The sequence below is a fragment of the Trifolium pratense genome, linkage group LG1 (genome assembly GCF_020283565.1).
Source record: "Trifolium pratense cultivar HEN17-A07 linkage group LG1, ARS_RC_1.1, whole genome shotgun sequence".
NCBI classification, from domain to species: domain Eukaryota; kingdom Viridiplantae; phylum Streptophyta; class Magnoliopsida; order Fabales; family Fabaceae; genus Trifolium; species Trifolium pratense.
In genome coordinates, this window is record NC_060059.1 from 32,292,813 (window position 1) to 32,305,068 (window position 12,256).

Here is a 12,256-nt window from a genome sequence, read left to right on the forward strand (position 1 = left end):
CTGTAAATTCTAATTTATGTCAAATCTAATGAAAAATCTTACTTTTAACAATATCTCAATAGTGTATTTTAAGAATATTCAAATTAGTGTTTATGGAATAAACTAAGACTATGCAATGGTAGATAGTGTAGTTACATAGTAGTTTTATTTTATATAGCTTGTGAAATTTCAAAATGATTTCACGCCGCGCGTTACAACAAGCGCAATGGACATATTCGCAACAACGGCGGCAACCGTTACCGCATCGACGACCGCAACTGCAATTTAAAACCTTGCACATGATGATCTTTGTTGCAGCCATTCCAAGGATCAGATTAATTGCTATCAAAGAATCAGACTCTTAATTACATTGAATACTATATGTTTATGCATGAAACTGATCCCATTTTAGCAGAGAAAGCAGCAAGGAAACCACCATGACACAGTTCTGTAACACTCCTGTCCTCCGCAGCCAGTTACACCTGTCAACTCAACAATGATTTTTTTAATGTATATATTCATGCATGTATAGACTCACATAACAATCATCTGCACATGGTTCATGCAAATTCAAAGAACTGTCATTTTCATTATTCAATCAAAATTAAAACAACTCTCATTCATCTGCATTTTCTTCCTCAAATTATTAACAAAAGGTTATTCAAAGAAGGAGAGAAATATTGTTTTAGTTACAAGTTACTATTTTAGCTGAAAGTGAAGGTTATTCGAAGAAGGAAAGAAATATTTTTTTACAAATGTTGTAAAAAGAGTATAATTGACAAATCGTACCCTTAAAATACCAAAATAATTGTTAAATAGAAATATTAAATCCGCAGTCAAATAACACTTAAAAGGAACGGAAGAAATATTAATCTTTATTATAGCCAATGTGCTTATTTAATAGTATAGCTTTTTTTAAAAAAATAATAATTTTTAATATAAATTTTTTAAAATATCAATTCGATCAAACCAAACCAACACATTTTTTATTGGATTGGTTTGAATTTCTTAAGAAAAAAATTGTCAAAATTGAACCAAATCAAATAGACTATTATTATTATTATTATTATTATTATTATTATTATTATTATTATTATTATGTTTGTGATTAATAGACTATTTATTACTACTATGTTCCTTAAGTGTCTTTTTAGAATACTAATCTGCAAAGCATAGCCGGTTAATTTTGATGTTTCATATTGAAAGTGATCAATCATCTTGCATTACGTGTATTTCCGATTTACAAAAATTGCATAAATAGTGGACTATAGACTATAGAGTCACATCACATGGGTTGCCATAAGATAAATGGTTATGAGATACTAATGGTGAATGAAACATCACAGCAGGTGAAATGCATCAATGAAGCCATCAGATCAATCCAATGGCTCTTATATTAATTGGATTAAATAATGTTTCGTATATGGTTAAATTATCACATCTACATGATGTTATTTACATTGATGTTTGATATATATGAGATGCCTTACGATTCAGCTCACATCAATTGATCAATTGATGTTAGATGTTATCATTTCACACATATTATTTGCGATGACGCACATAATATATATATCTGCCTCAAAATATAAGAAACTTTAGAAACTTTAGCACATGAGATTAATTAAGAAATATAATGAATTTTATTTTTTAACATTATTTCTCGATAATTTAAATGTATTTATGCAACCATCAAATAAAACAAGTCATATGAATGTGAGGTAAAATTTGAATAAAAGCTAGTTATAAATTTACTTATATAATTTATTCTTATTGGTTGTTGGGTTATTGTCCTAAAATTATTGATCCGTATATGAGCCATTGAATTTATCTAAGGCTTCATTGATGTAGTTCAGCTGCTGTGATGCTTCATTCACCATTAGTTTCTCATAATCATTCATCTTATATTGACAACCTATGTGATGTGACTCTACATCATTCACCATTAGTATCTCATAACCATTCATCTTATATTGGCAACTCATGTGATGTGACTCTACAGTCCAATATTCATGCAGTTTCACGAGGTAATAATTCAGGTTGTTGATTTGTGATTGGACAGTCTAAATTACTTACATGGAATTATCTCAATGGTCTATTTAGATATGACGATTGAGAACTGTAATTGTATTTTTTTTAAAAGCAAATTGTTAGTATATTACAAATGTTAGTTTTTCTTCTTGTCAAGACTTGAACTCCGGTCCTCCAACTCCTTATCTCTTAACTCAACTAGCTTAACCAGTTGAGCTACCCATCCCACTCCAGAACTGTAATTGTGTGACGTAGTTACATTAGAAAATCGAATTCCAACTATATCTCCGATAAATCTCAAGGGAGTGAGAATTTAAGGGTACAATTTCAAACATCATATCTTTTGCTTACAATGACACTTAAATTTTTATAAGCATCAATGATCATGTAGTGTGTCCCTAAAATTACCATAGATACTTAATAGTTAATACACCATTCACAAATTTTTTAAACATTGAATCATGAAAACACTCTTCTTTCTCCCTGCACAAATGTAAACTCGTGCAATAAATAATTTTATGTAAACCCATTAAGTATCTATGGTAATTTCAGGGACTTGTTAGTAGCTTTTTAATTTGTTGTACCTAATGTTTAAGCATTCATTTCATGACTGATTGCTATCACCTCCATAACACTGTTTCCAAATCACTTCACTAATAAAACGCAAAGCAGCATGCATGCATGCATTTGTAATTGGCACACGTGATCAAGGTTTTAAATTGCGGTTCGTATCCGCAATTGCGGCCGAATATTGTTGATGTGGTAGCCTCCGCATCTGCATCGCACCGCAATTGCGGTGTGATCTTAATTCACGTGTACGGCCGCATCGTAACCGCATCAGAAGAGCCGCATCAGAAGTTTTTGGCGATGTTCGTTCAAATTTTCTCACCAAGAAATAAAATTTATGAACTGTAAATTCTAATTTATGTCAAATCTAATGAAAAATCTTACTTTTAACAATATCTCAATAGTGTATTTTAAGAATATTCAAATTAGTGTTTATGGAATAAACTAAGACTATGCAATGGTAGATAGTGTAGTTACATAGTAGTTTTATTTTATATAGCTTGTGAAATTTCAAAATGATTTCACGCCGCGCGTTACAACAAGCGCAATGGACATATTCGCAACAACGGCGGCAACCGTTACCGCATCGACGACCGCAACTGCAATTTAAAACCTTGCACATGATGATCTTTGTTGCAGCCATTCCAAGGATCAGATTAATTGCTATCAAAGAATCAGACTCTTAATTACATTGAATACTATATGTTTATGCATGAAACTGATCCCATTTTAGCAGAGAAAGCAGCAAGGAAACCACCATGACACAGTTCTGTAACACTCCTGTCCTCCGCAGCCAGTTACACCTGTCAACTCAACAATGATTTTTTTAATGTATATATTCATGCATGTATAGACTCACATAACAATCATCTGCACATGGTTCATGCAAATTCAAAGAACTGTCATTTTCATTATTCAATCAAAATTAAAACAACTCTCATTCATCTGCATTTTCTTCCTCAAATTATTAACAAAAGGTTATTCAAAGAAGGAGAGAAATATTGTTTTAGTTACAAGTTACTATTTTAGCTGAAAGTGAAGGTTATTCGAAGAAGGAAAGAAATATTTTTTTACAAATGTTGTAAAAAGAGTATAATTGACAAATCGTACCCTTAAAATACCAAAATAATTGTTAAATAGAAATATTAAATCCGCAGTCAAATAACACTTAAAAGGAACGGAAGAAATATTAATCTTTATTATAGCCAATGTGCTTATTTAATAGTATAGCTTTTTTTAAAAAAATAATAATTTTTAATATAAATTTTTTAAAATATCAATTCGATCAAACCAAACCAACACATTTTTTATTGGATTGGTTTGAATTTCTTAAGAAAAAAATTGTCAAAATTGAACCAAATCAAATAGACTATTATTATTATTATTATTATTATTATTATTATTATTATTATTATTATTATTATTATTATTATTATGTTTGTGATTAATAGACTATTTATTACTACTATGTTCCTTAAGTGTCTTTTTAGAATACTAATCTGCAAAGCATAGCCGGTTAATTTTGATGTTTCATATTGAAAGTGATCAATCATCTTGCATTACGTGTATTTCCGATTTACAAAAATTGCATAAATAGTGGACTATAGACTATAGAGTCACATCACATGGGTTGCCATAAGATAAATGGTTATGAGATACTAATGGTGAATGAAACATCACAGCAGGTGAAATGCATCAATGAAGCCATCAGATCAATCCAATGGCTCTTATATTAATTGGATTAAATAATGTTTCGTATATGGTTAAATTATCACATCTACATGATGTTATTTACATTGATGTTTGATATATGAGATGCCTTACGATTCAGCTCACATCAATTGATCAATTGATGTTAGATGTTATCATTTCACACATATTATTTGCGATGACGCACATAATATATATATCTGCCTCAAAATATAAGAAACTTTAGAAACTTTAGCACATGAGATTAATTAAGAAATATAATGAATTTTATTTTTTAACATTATTTCTCGATAATTTAAATGTATTTATGCAACCATCAAATAAAACAAGTCATATGAATGTGAGGTAAAATTTGAATAAAAGCTAGTTATAAATTTACTTATATAATTTATTCTTATTGGTTGTTGGGTTATTGTCCTAAAATTATTGATCCGTATATGAGCCATTGAATTTATCTAAGGCTTCATTGATGTAGTTCAGCTGCTGTGATGCTTCATTCACCATTAGTTTCTCATAATCATTCATCTTATATTGACAACCTATGTGATGTGACTCTACATCATTCACCATTAGTATCTCATAACCATTCATCTTATATTGGCAACTCATGTGATGTGACTCTACAGTCCAATATTCATGCAGTTTCACGAGGTAATAATTCAGGTTGTTGATTTGTGATTGGACAGTCTAAATTACTTACATGGAATTATCTCAATGGTCTATTTAGATATGACGATTGAGAACTGTAATTGTATTTTTTTTAAAAGCAAATTGTTAGTATATTACAAATGTTAGTTTTTCTTCTTGTCAAGACTTGAACTCCGGTCCTCCAACTCCTTATCTCTTAACTCAACTAGCTTAACCAGTTGAGCTACCCATCCCACTCCAGAACTGTAATTGTGTGACGTAGTTACATTAGAAAATCGAATTCCAACTATATCTCCGATAAATCTCAAGGGAGTGAGAATTTAAGGGTACAATTTCAAACATCATATCTTTTGCTTACAATGACACTTAAATTTTTATAAGCATCAATGATCATGTAGTGTGTCCCTAAAATTACCATAGATACTTAATAGTTAATACACCATTCACAAATTTTTTAAACATTGAATCATGAAAACACTCTTCTTTCTCCCTGCACAAATGTAAACTCGTGCAATAAATAATTTTATGTAAACCCATTAAGTATCTATGGTAATTTCAGGGACTTGTTAGTAGCTTTTTAATTTGTTGTACCTAATGTTTAAGCATTCATTTCATGACTGATTGCTATCACCTCCATAACACTGTTTCCAAATCACTTCACTAATAAAACGCAAAGCAGCATGCATGCATGCATTTGTAATTGGCACACGTGATCAAGGTTTTAAATTGCGGTTCGTATCCGCAATTGCGGCCGAATATTGTTGATGTGGTAGCCTCCGCATCTGCATCGCACCGCAATTGCGGTGTGATCTTAATTCACGTGTACGGCCGCATCGTAACCGCATCAGAAGAGCCGCATCAGAAGTTTTTGGCGATGTTCGTTCAAATTTTCTCACCAAGAAATAAAATTTATGAACTGTAAATTCTAATTTATGTCAAATCTAATGAAAAATCTTACTTTTAACAATATCTCAATAGTGTATTTTAAGAATATTCAAATTAGTGTTTATGGAATAAACTAAGACTATGCAATGGTAGATAGTGTAGTTACATAGTAGTTTTATTTTATATAGCTTGTGAAATTTCAAAATGATTTCACGCCGCGCGTTACAACAAGCGCAATGGACACATTCGCAACAACGGCAACCGTTACCGCATCGACGACCGCAACTGCAATTTAAAATCTTGCACATGATGATCTTTGTTGCAGCCATTCCAAGGATCAGATTAATTGCTATCAAAGAATCAGACTCTTAATTACATTGAATACTATATGTTTATGCATGAAAACTCAACAATGATTTTTTTAATGTATATATTCATGCATGTATAGACTCACATAACAATCATCTGCACATGGTTCATGCAAATTCAAAGAACTGTCATTTTCATTATTCAATCAAAATTAAAACAACTCTCATTCATCTGCATTTTCTTTCTCAAATTATTAACAAAAGGTTATTCAAAGAAGGAGAGAAATATTGTTTTAGTTACAAGTTACTATTTTAGCTCAAAGTGAATGTATGTTGATACAAATTGATACATCAAAATTATATATCCTTTTTTTTATATAATATTTTATGTTCCTAATAAATTATTATTAGTTTTTTCATTTGAATTCTAGATTTTTCTGACTATTTCATATGCATCATTTTTCTATATAAAGTGTTCTCTATTTTGTTTCTTGGTAAACTATATTCTTAGTTTTTTCATCTGTATGCTGAGTTTTCAGACTACTTCACTTCACAAACATCAAAATTACATTCTCTTTTCTATATAAACTGTTTTCTATTCTGGTTCGTGATAAACTAGTATGAGTTTTCAGCTGTGAGTTTTCAGACTATTTCACATACATCAAAATTACATCTCTTTTCTGTATAAACTTTCCTAGTGAACTCTTCTGAGCTATTCTATATAAATTGTTCTCTATTCTGAGTTTTTTCTTTAATCATCTGTATTCTAAGTTTTTAGATTATTTCATACATCAAAATTTACATACCCTCTTTTTTTATATAAGTTATTCACTGTTCTTGGTTTTGATAAACCGTTCTCTATTCTGAGTTCTGATAAACTATTCTCAATTTTTAGCATCATCAACAACAAAAACTACAAAGGCACAATGAGTCAAACCACCACAAATTAGAAATCATCAAATCAACCACCATAGAGGGGTATTTTTCTTCAATATGATGAAAAAAATGGCAACAAATATTGTAATATATATAGTGAAACATGATCATTGTACTTAGAGTGAAAGTAAAATTCAAGAACAGGAGATGAGTGATCAATTGTAATTGCAATTGTAGAATATACTGCAGAAAAGGAGATGAGTGATATATATAATGAAGAAGAGGAGATGAGTGATCAATTCTTGGAGTACAACTGGATTTTAATTCAAATTGAATGTAGGTATGTGTGTATCTAAATATACACACATATACATAGAGGGGTATTTTTCTTCATGCTTGAAGACTCTATGTATATGTGTGTATATTTAGATACACACATACCTACATTCAATTTGAATTAAAATCCAGTTGTACTCCAAGAATTGATCACTCATCTCCTCTTCTTCATTATATATATCACTCATCTCCTTTTCTGCAGGATATTCTACAATTGCAATTACAATTGATCACTCATCTCCTGTTCTTGAATTTTACTTTCACTCTAAGTACAATGATCACGTTTCACTATATTACAATATTTGTTGCCATTTTTTTCATCATATTCTACAATATATGGAAACACAGCAAAAAATGCACTTGTACCAAATTGGCCAATAATTGGCATGCTACCATCAGTTTTGCATAATCAATCCAATATTCATGATTATGCAGCCTGTGTTTTGAAACATCATTGAGGAACTTTTCAGTTTAAAGGACCTTGGTTCACAAACATTGCCAACGTTATCCTCACTAGTGATCCCATGAATGTGCACCACATCACTAGCAAGAATTTCACAAACTATGGAAAAGGGTCTGATTTCCATGAGATTTTTGAACTTCTTGGTGTTGGTATTTTCAATTTGGATTCCAATGAATGGAAGCACGAAAGGACACTACTTCATTCATTGCTCAAAAACAAAATCTTTGAGATATTCCTCCAACAAATCATTCAAAATAAGCTACAGAATTGCTTATTACCATTTCTTGATCAAGCATCCAAAGGAGTACAGGTACTTGGCTTACAATATATTCTTGAAAGGTTCACCTTTGATACTACTTGCACTTCTTTGTTTGGATTTGATCCTAAGTGCCTTCCTTACAACTTTAACCACTTATCAGAAATTGCTTATGTAAAAGCTATTTCTGTGCTTGAGGATATGATATTGTTCATTCAGGCACTATATTCCAAAAGTCATTCTTGCTTGTTAAAGGACCTAATGAAGGAAGGATCAGAAAAGGGGGAAAACTTTACCAGGTATATTCAAGACACCGCCGTCAATCTTTTAATTGAAGGAAATGGAACAATTAGTTCTGGTCTCAGTTGGTTCTTTTGGCTTGTTTCAATTCATCCTATCGTAGAAGCTAAAATTATTGAAGAGATTAGAGATAATTGTTTAACACAAGGGGAGAACTTAATCACTAATTTCAGTGTAGAAGTTCTTGATAAGCTAGTTTACCTTCATAGAGCTATAAGTGAAGCCTTAAGGCTTTTTCCTCCTCTAGCATTTCACACAAATGTGCAATCAAATCGGATAAACTTCATAGTGGAGACCATGTTAAGCCAAATACAAAGTTAATATACTCTTAATTTGTATGCAATGGGAAGAACAGAACAAATATGGGGAGAAGATTATCTGGAATTTAAGCCGAAGAGATAGATATCAGATAGAGGACAAATTAAACACGTACCATCTTACAAGTTCATTGCATTCAATGCTGGTACAAGAAGTTGTCTTGGGAAAGATATTAGCTTTGTTGAAATGAAAATGGTTGCAATTTCTATTTTATGGAAGTTTCGCATACATGTTGTGGAAGGTCACTCTATAGCTCCAAAAGTTTCTATTGCTCTTCGCATGGATCATGGCTTGAAGATCAAAGTCAATAAAAGATATGATTGATATAGATTAAACATGACTTTGTAATATGCCCTTAAATAATGATGATCTTGTCTTTGCATCTTGTGTTTAACCTTGATCCTTTTAATAAATTTTTCTTTTCTAGAAAATAAATAGATATAAACATCTCCATAATAATAACACCATATTATAATAATAGTGAAAGAATCATTTTTCAGCTAATACTAACAATTGCTATGCAAAGTTAGTAATTTGCAAAGAAAAGCCACTTAATTTACGAATCAGTTTTTTGGTGCGAATAGAAAATAAAGAAATACAAATATTATAAGTTTAACTTGTTATTCAAGAATATCGATAAAAGTTTGTCATTGATTATGAAGATAAAATATTAACATGAAGTGAAATCAAAGTTCGGCAGCGAGGTAAGTAAAACCCGACAAAAAATTGTTTCAACTAAGAATTGAACTTCGGTTCTTATGAAATGATTATTAGTTATAAGAGGAGCAAATTAATCACTTGAACTCAATGTCTTAATCGACTTTGAATTTTATTCAAGATGGAGTTCCTACAACTCACCTTTACGCACCTGTTATTGACATCATCAAGAAGTTCATTGATTATCCTTGGCTCTTATCTTTCCATCATTCCTTGAGGGAAGGTAATTAATAGTTGTGCAGACTGGTTAGCTAAATATGGAGCAGGATTGAAAGGAGACATGATTTCTTGGAGGCAATGCCCAACTCCTTCCCCCGAAGTTAATTTAGTTATTTCGTTGTTGTTTCTTTCTATTGCATCAAAAATGTCTTAATTAGACTACATAATTTAGTTCAACTTAATGTTTGGTGATGAACTTAATGTTCAGACGTCAATGTTGAAGGAGGGATAAAGACGGATGAAATTGAAGAATATTACTATTTTTGTATATAATTGAAGGAGGGATAAAGCCTGATGTATACTAGAAAAGGTAGTGTCATATTTATGTGTAGTTGAAAAATTAAGGTGTAGCAGTGTCGACAATTACTATTTGTAGAATCGATGTTCTAAGAGAAGGACATATACATAAAAGATATTTCCTCCGTCCTAAAATGAGTGAGTCATTTTAACTATATACACTATTTATATATCTTATTTTAACCCTATTTTACTACTAATAAATAAAAACAAATATTAACATATAAGATGTTATTGGATTTATCTCGATGAGTATTTTCAAAATCATAATTTTATAATTTTTATATTATACGATTAAAAATATCAATCGTCAAACTTATGCATTGACATGCTTGATGCAGTCAACTTTGTGAGACGGAGGGAGTAATGTCATATAAATGTTGATGCTGATGTTGGTTACATAATTATTTGGAACATATTTTTCATTCAAAAAAATAGAAAAATGGGTTGAAAACTTACAATGGTAACATTGAAAATTTCATAAGATATAGGACTATAGGAGTCAGCAATTGGGTACGAGATATACAAAAATAAATAAATATAAAGCTCCATGAAGTTTTAAAAGCTTACTAATCCGGTTAAAAATATAATATTACTAAAAAAAATAGGCCAAACGATGTAATCTTTTATGATAGAATTTTTTCCGTTGATTATATGATGGATAGGGTGAAATTTACAGCTTAGAAATGGTTTATCGGTAAAAATTTCGGCATCCCCGTTCCTTTTATGAATGGGGGAAGGCGCAGTACCATATTTTGTGTTAGAACCATTAGAATTTTATTGTGTTGTGGAGCTCGATGATCCTGATTTGTTGGAGGCCCCTTGGTATTTGTTTCCCATGTGGTTGATCTTTTCTTCTCTTCGGGAGAAATCGGGTCTCCTCGTGAATGAGGTGATGAAGTCTTATTTTGTTTTTTTGAATTTGTATGTCTGTTTTTGTTTTTCTTCTATTTGTATGTATTTCTAGCTAGTACCAGTTTATATTCAAAAGTTAAAATTATTTCTTATTATCATAGTTTTTTGAGTGGGGTTCACTCCACATAGTGTTCAATATCATAGTTTTTTCCAAGTGATGTAATGCAGAAGTACGTAGGAAATGGGTAAGTGGGTGGAAAGTCAATTGGAGTGGAAATTAAGATGGCTTGGTAAAATAGGTGGTTATTAATTTGGTAAAATAGGATGGTTATTAACAGAATTAATTCTTTTAATTCATCCTAGATTATGTCACATTATTTATCAAATTTATTTTATTTGATAAATATATCTCGAGAAAAATAATTTAAAATAATTTATGTTGTAAATTGAATTCAACATGCCTTTCTGTTTTATTTCTTATAGTCATAAAAAAAATTATATTATACTCGTTTTCGTATAAGTGTCCGGTTAGAATGATAACACCAAATTAATAAAGTGGATTTTTGCACTTCATCTTCCTATTATACCCTCATCTAAATTCACCAATAAATTCATTTTTTTTTTTTGCACTTTTTCAAATAAATTTATTGTTATTAAAAAAAAATTGTTTCTCTCATAACAATCCATTGTTAGTTTCAATGAACCATTATTATAGGTAACAAACTTTGTTTAAATCTAAATATAACAAGGAAGCAACAAATTTTCCTATCGTATAAAAAAGAACAAACTTTCTTTTTTAAAAAAAAAAAAAAACTTTAGTTTTTCAAATATATATAAAAAAAATATTGAAAAAGATAACAATAAATATATATAGTGCGATGTCTCAATTAACTGAGCTAAGCTCGGGGACAAACAAACCTTGCACTTTATTTTATATGTTATTGCATAAGTTTAACAGCATTGCTTTTTTTTCATAATAAAATAAAAGTCATGGCCTCCAAAAAACCAAAAAATTACAAGTAAACTTAAATAAGAAAAAATTAACCACTTTTGCTGATTCAGTGCCTCGAACACACCAATTTGGGTGGGCTAATTTAGCTTCTTCAAAAAAAAAAAAAGTGCCTCGAACACATCTGTTTGAGTCAACTGAGCTACATACTTCCTTTTTCGATTTTTGTATTTTTGTACATGAGGCCTATATATAAAATATAAAAAGTAAAATAATTTTGAGGTCTAATGAACTTTAAAAAATATGGGTTTTTTACTACACCTTAGGGCTTGGACTGGGAAAATTTCTCATCCCACCTACTCATTTTTTCACCACACTCCTGGAAATTCCATTTTTGTCCTTGGTCAAAAAATTCAGAACGCGTTTTCCGAATTTTTTTGCCTTCAAAAACAACTTTGCAATGTGTTTTCCGAATTTTTTCCAAATTTGAACTAAAAAAATTCGGAAAACGCGTTCCAAATTTTGTGACCAAGGGCAAAAAT

The 12,256-nt window shown here is 30.5% G+C and overlaps 1 pseudogene; it reads left to right on the forward strand.

The window, feature by feature from the left end:
* Positions 1-7,463: 7,463 nt before the first annotated feature.
* LOC123883887 lies at positions 7,464-9,059 on the forward strand (annotated as a pseudogene).
* Positions 9,060-12,256: the final 3,197 nt, after the last annotated feature.